Source organism: Glycine max, chromosome 13, assembly GCF_000004515.6.
Source record: "Glycine max cultivar Williams 82 chromosome 13, Glycine_max_v4.0, whole genome shotgun sequence".
Lineage (NCBI taxonomy): Eukaryota > Viridiplantae > Streptophyta > Magnoliopsida > Fabales > Fabaceae > Glycine > Glycine max.
Window position 1 is genome coordinate 35,631,877 of NC_038249.2, and position 7,446 is coordinate 35,639,322.

A 7,446-nucleotide genomic window follows, 5' to 3' on the forward strand; every position below is an offset into this window, starting at 1 on the left:
TATATGCTTTATTTACTCAAATTAAATTCCTTAAAAAACATCATGACATCATTCACCAAACGTTTTAATTAAATTTTCGCCAAAAAAAGGTTCTAATTAAATTAAACTCAATTTGATCCCATCATGTACATGCAAATTGTACGGAAGCGATTGCTTTTTGTCTGTAATTTCTGTGGTGATCTAATTTTTTTACACTTTTTTATTTGGTAGGAATTGAATATATTATTATCGATTTATAACATTTATATATCCTATTTAATCAATTAAATTATAATGTTGATAATTTTTTTATCCTTAAAAGATACATCTCATCTTATACGATCCTATTTGTCGTTAATAAGATAGATAAAAAATAGTTAAAAATCTAGAATTTGATAAAAAAAATATTTCATATTTAATGTACACTAGATAAATTTAGAGATAATATATATGCTATTTTATTTTATGTATGAGATCAATTATATAATATATAAATTAACTACAAAATCAATGACATGAATAATATTGAAAAATTTATAACAAATCATAAAGGGAAAAAATATCATAAAGAAACATATATAAACATGATGAATGATATAAGTTTTATCATTAATATTATTCTTGAATAATTTCTTTTAAAATGAATGGTATTTATTTAATTTTTCATATGTTAATATTTTGATCAATAATATATTTTAATTTTATATGTCAGAGTTTTATGAATGTGTATAAGGAAATATGTTGAATACATATGTATATATTATTATATTATATATTTACATAATATTATATGTGTGTTATAATATATTTTTCTTGCAAAATGTTATATGTCATAATATTATGTGTCATAGAGACATATGTATGTACTATCTTATCATGTAATTTTATTTAGTACCTTTCACAAGATAAAAAATACATTAAACTAATAAGATAAGATAACAAAAAAGATGAGGTAATGTTAACTCATTGAAAAGTGTATCATATTGTCACAAGTGATAAAGTAAAACAGAAGTTTGAGTTTCAGTCGAGTCCACATGGACTTTGTATTTTAGATTGGTACAAACCCAATTTTTAATAGAGTGGAAAAGATAAAGAATTATAAGTGAAAAAGTAAAAGGCAAGAGAACAAGACAAATAAACAATAACTTGAATGCGAAAGATGAATTTAAAATGCAAATGTGTTGAGTCTAACATGCCAAAACTACTTGTGGTACAATGTTGATAATTTTTCTCTATCTAATGTTATCTCAGTTTTTACTCGCATCTACTATGATACTCTATCTTTGGTTCACTGTATGAAGAGTCTAATTTATCTATTTACTCTCCCAAATTCCTTTGCAAAGATAAAATAGTAAATCACATTAAGATTAAATATGCATGAAATAGGCTAAATAAACATCACTATATTCTTAGACATTATTTTATTTAGATGTTTTTTCTCGGTTATCTAGAAAATAATCATTTTCTAATGCATTAATTCCTAAATAAATACATGAACATGAGTGATCAAAGCACAATCAATAACAATACAACATAGAAAAGAACAATAAAAATTGGAATTGTATTAAATAGATAATAAGGAAGAATTACATTACAAGAGTTTGTCCTAGGCTCCCAACAATGGAGGGTTTAGCCTCATTGCCATGAGAAACTTTACATTCTAGAGGTTGAAGGGGATAGAAGAAGAAGAAAAGGAATGGATAATAGAGGAGAAGGGGAGAATGGCTAAAGAAAGAGAGTTTCCCTTATCAGAAATGTTTAGGCTTTTGGTGTATTCAATAGAGAGATTGATGTGTCTTTCTCATTTGTTTCCTACTCTTTTTATAGGCGGTAGCTTAAAATTCATGCGACCTCACGCTAAGCGTTTTCTTTTGGGCTTAACGGGTATGACAGTGATCACGCGTTGAACGCAACGACATCTAGGCTTAGCGAGTATGGCGGCGAGCATGCCCTTAGCAGGGGATTTGCGTTAAAAACGCTTTTGGGTTTCTTCATGGGACCTTCTTCACGCTAAACGAGCTGTCTAGTCTTCAACTTTTTTCTTCAAATTTTTGCATTAATTTTTCTTTCAAGTACTTGAAATTTCCTTCTTTTAAATCTTGTTGGTCAAGAATTAAGATGATGTCAAAAATCTCATTATTCTATTAAAAACAACAGTAAAATAAATAAATTTTAATCATTCTTAATCAAAATTAATTATTAATTAAACTCAAATTTCATAGTTATCAAATAATAAAATATCTTATTGAAACAACAGACTGAGATAGAATAAATCTTATCCTATTCTAGTAAATAAATGAGTCCTTAATTATGTGGGCTAGGATAAGTTAGAGCATAGTAGTGTATGTCATTCTTATTTTGTCACCCTTTTCATGGATAAAATAGAAATGATAATAAGTAAGTTTAAATTCAAAGTGTTAAAATATGTTAAGTTTGATGGTTGACCTGATTAGCTTGATGCATAGGTTGGTCTAGATTTTGAAAATCTAAAGTTGATCTTATTTTGGCTTAGCTTAAAATTGGCCCAAATTGAGTTGGGTTAACCTATTAGTTCAATTTATTTATTACTTTTTTCTTAACTCATCAACTCATTTTAGGATTTTAGGATTGAGTTGATTCGATTCACTAGTGGATTGAAACTTTACTAGTTTAGCTCAACTATTAATGATTTATGAGTCAAACAGGTTGGTTAATAGATATAGATCAATAACATTTCTAAAATATATACAAAATTAAAATTATTAAAAATAAATATATAACAAGTTACTACTTTAATCACTATATACACAATGACAAAAAATATACTTTTAAATATTTTATCTCAAAATAATAACTATTTATAGAATTTAAACAGTAAATGAAAATGATAAAAAAAAGGTAAATGAAAAAACCATTACCCTGTTTGGTCGGTTTCATTAGGGTATGGTCCCACCTTACTAGGAAGTAGGAACCAATGGTCTGCATTTTGTAATGCTAGCGTGTGCGTGTTGTCTTACTCTGCGACGTTTCTACGGGACCTATTTGATTTATTTTTTTCATCTACTCAATTTGCTAATCGTAGAGAAGTATTTATGAGGACAATACCCAACATGATATTGGAGATGCCAATACTTGAGTTGAGATACATGCTTCCAATCTGAATTTCATGCTATTACCCTGCTTGTATTTTTAATTATAAATGAAAAGTTCTAACGTACTATTGCCTCTTTCAAAAAAAAAAAGTTATATTTCACAAGAAAAAGAAAAAGATGTTTTAATTTCAAGTGCTTTAATAATTATTAGAATCTTTGACTTCCCATAAAACCTGAAGTATGTTCTCAAACTTTTGTTTGAAACTTCATATTAACAATCTGACTTAACGTGTTTTGCAAATACGCCATAAGTCAATTCAATTGAACCAATCTTCACTTATACGTACAATGCAGGGATAATATATTAACTATTTTGAAAAGAAATGGTCGGGGTAGGAAAAAGTTGTCAGAGCACTGTTTTTTTTTAGAATGCGATTAAAATTTTGATTATAATCTTTACTATTTTTTTATCAAAGGAAATAACTTTTCCAACATAATGTTTTAGAATTTATAATTAAAAATTAATAATTTATCTGTTGATTTTTATTTTTATTTTGTCCTTAACAATTAATTATTTTAAATATAAATTTAAATTAAGTATTACTATAAAAATGTTTTTTATACGATTTAAATCGTGTGTTTAATTTTGCTATATTGTTAGTATAAAATTTTGTCTATTGTCAATCAATTAGTAATCATCCTAAATATGATTTTTTTTACTAATTATTACAAAATTTAATAATCTTACTATGACCGACAACCTATGATTCAATTTTTTTTACATTGTTAATAAATTTTAATTAAATTCTTTAAATTATATAAATAATTTTAAAATAACTGTTCATCTAGTGTATTAAAACATAAAATTCTTTCCTATTAATGAATTATAATAATAATTGTCTACAATTGCAAAAATATATGATATAAATATAATTTAAACGGTCTGTTCACAATTTTTTAATTTTTGTAGTATTACTTTACGTTTCAAAAAGGAATTAATCTCCAAGTATCGGTTGGAACTTGGAAGACATATACTGAGTTACAACCAAAAAAAATATTAACCATTAATCCTAAAGATCAGCAAAACTGATTATATTAGTACTTGGATTTTGGATTTATTGTTGTAAAGCGACAGGTAGGTTTCTTCTCCTTCAATGTTGGATGTCATAAAAAATATTAACCATTAACCTAATGTTTTATTTGGATAAATCAATTTAAATTTTTTTCATTTTAAATTATTTGTTTGGATAGGACAATTCAATTTTTTTCATATGCAAAATTTCAATTTTATATTTTAAATAGAAAAATTTTTAATATTAAACTTTATAGAAATAAACACAATCTAATTTTGAAATATTAATTAAAAAATATTTTCAATTTTTAATAATTTATAAATATAAAATATTGATAATTTTAACTAGGATTGTTTTGTCTGACCACAACCAGTGATGTTTTCAAACCGACATCAACCAAGGTTATTTTTCGATCGACATCAAATAAGATTTTTTTTGTCAAAATATGCTGGGAATATTTGTCAGCTGATGTCAGTTGGGGCTATTTTTTGGCTAACGTTGGTTGAATCTATTTTTTAGTCGATGTTGGCTAGATTTTTTTTACCAACGTCGACTAGGGTTTTTTTGGCCGACACCGGCTAGGGTCTTTTCGAACGACATTGACCAAGGCTATTTTTAGCCTACGTCGGCCTAAAAAATCCTAGCAGGCGTTGACAAAAAAATTACCAATATCGGCTAAAAAATAGCTTGATTGATGCCAACCAATAAAACCTATCCGATGTTGGCTGAAAAACATTATTGGTCAACATTAGCCGAAAAATCCGTAGTCGAAATTGGCAAAAAAAATAGCTCTGACCAATGTCGGACAAAAAATCTTACCCAACATCAGATATAAAATGATATTGGCTGATGTTGGCTAAAAAATAGTTATGACTGATGTCGGCCGAAAAAACTCTAGTAGATGTCGACTGTAAGATCCTAATCGATGTCGACTAAAAATAGTTATGTCTGATGTTGGTCAAAAATATCTAGCTGGTGTTAGCAGAAAAAACATCAACCAAAAAACCTAGCTAATGTGGTTAAGAAATAGTTTTGGTTGATGTCAGCAAGAAAACCCTAGTTGATGTCAGCTAAGAAAATCTAGTTGACATCAGCCAAAACACCCTAGCTAACATCGGCTAAAAAATAACCTTAATCGATATTGGCTAAAAATAGCTTTGACTGATGTTGGCTGAAAAAATCTAGCTGACGTCAGCTGAAAAACCCTAATAGATGTTTACTCAAAAGTTAATCCGGACCGATGTAAGTAGAAAAAATCTAGCAAACGTTGGTAAAAAAAATCATTAGTCAACATCAACTGAAAAAACCTGGATGACAACGACAAAAAAAATCCTTGGTCGACGTTAGCAAAAACTTTCCATGAGTGACGTTAGTGAGAAAATAACCCTAATCAACATCATCTAAAAAAAATCATAGCAGATATAGCAAAAAATAGTTTTGGTTGACATCATACAAAAAAATTTTGATCGAAAAAATCTTGACCAACATCATTGAAAAACAACTTATGTCGATATTGGTTGTAAAAACTTTGGTCACCCATAGTTGTGAGTTTTGAGCGAAAAAGAGTCACGAGTAAGAATGTAAGTTAGAGTGGGCATCTCTGAAAAAAGAATTTCAAATTTTATATTTTTGAGAGAATTTAAAATCCACTATTTTAGTCAATTAAAATGATTTATAAAAATACCAGAAATTAAATCTTATTTCAAATACTCTATTTAAACAAATTATTTTATCATGAATAATTTTAAATTCTTTAAAAAAAATAAATTCTCCTACTAAATTCTCAATCCAAACACATGTAAATGTTTTTTTCAATGTTAGTAATTTTTTGTGGTGTATACTTTATAGTAGCAATTCCGATGATTGTAGATTGCCATAATCTCTCTTGACGCTCTAACTACAACAAATTGTTTGCAAAAGGATAAATGGAGACCGTACTATCCCGTGTTTGTAATTTTTTCACAATTTTAATTTTTATATAATTAAATATATTTATCATATCTAAAAAATAGATTATTCTTAATTTACTATCTATAATTTATTTTTTATCGTCTACCTGACTGACATATTATATTTTTATGTTTTCTTATGTTTCAATTTAATATATGTGGATATTCTTGTAAAGTAATAACATGATAGATGAAATTTGTCATCAATACCTAAATATTAATATATTTTTTATTATTTAAATTATTTTTCTTTTTCTTTTTTGATTATATTTTCTCTCCTCCTCCTCCTCCCTCTACCCCACGAGCCCCACTCAGCCTCACCTGTGACAAACTCTACCTTCCGTTAGAAAAACACTACCCCTTCACAAATACACCGGCGTCATTGGGCTCCACCTCATTTCTCTCAAACACCTCCCCGACAATGCCGAAATGATCCTGCTCGACTTCCTAAACTCCACCATTTTCTCGCCGACTTGTGGCAAACATTTTTCGCTTCTCCCACTTAAGCAGTGCCCGAGTCCTCTGGTAAGACCCTTTCAAGTGTTTGATTCAGTTCCTGTGTTCTTTCAATAACAACATTGGGAGATTGCTATTTCCATTTCAAGAACGAGAACGAGCGGTGGCTTTTGGAGGGGGTTGGGGTTGGGGATGAGGAGTATCGGAAGGTGAACTGGGGTCCCAGAGTGCCGCCGAATGCGGTGGTGCACAGTGGCACCAAGAGGCGGTGAGGACAGTGCTGAAGCTAGTGGCGCTGTGGATTTTTAAAATAAATTAAATAATAAATAATGACATCATTTTAATTTAATTACGTGTTAAATGAATAATGATTAGATTTAGTGAGGTGATACTTTTGTTTCTCATTTCATCATTTAAAATCACATCGTCCTACTCCATCTGCCAAAGCAAAAGAAAGCCGCGCAGGAGGACAAAGATTGTAAATTGTTAGTGAAAAAATAACTATATCCAGCATGGATTATCATTGCTAGATCTATTACAGGCCTACATTCTCCTCCACCAACATTTATTACACACCTGTGTTTCCCAGAACATTCATTTTGATAAAAATAAAATAAAATTTAATGAGCTACTGAGCATGTTAGCTTCAGCCTTGTATCTGAGACTCTATGGAAAAATGTTTGCATTTATTGTCTTCTAGTATGTAAGATTTGTGTATCCGTATCAAACAGACAAGTAACAAAAGAATATGCGATCGAGCCCCAGGTTCGCTTCAAATTAAAAAACATGTTGCTAATAGAAAATTTGACTGATCATTTATTATAAAAATTTTCATCCTCATCACATTTTTTTTTTTTTTTGCTTTCATGAGATTTGAAAGCAAGATCTTGATTTAAATAAGTTTTGAATACTAAAGCA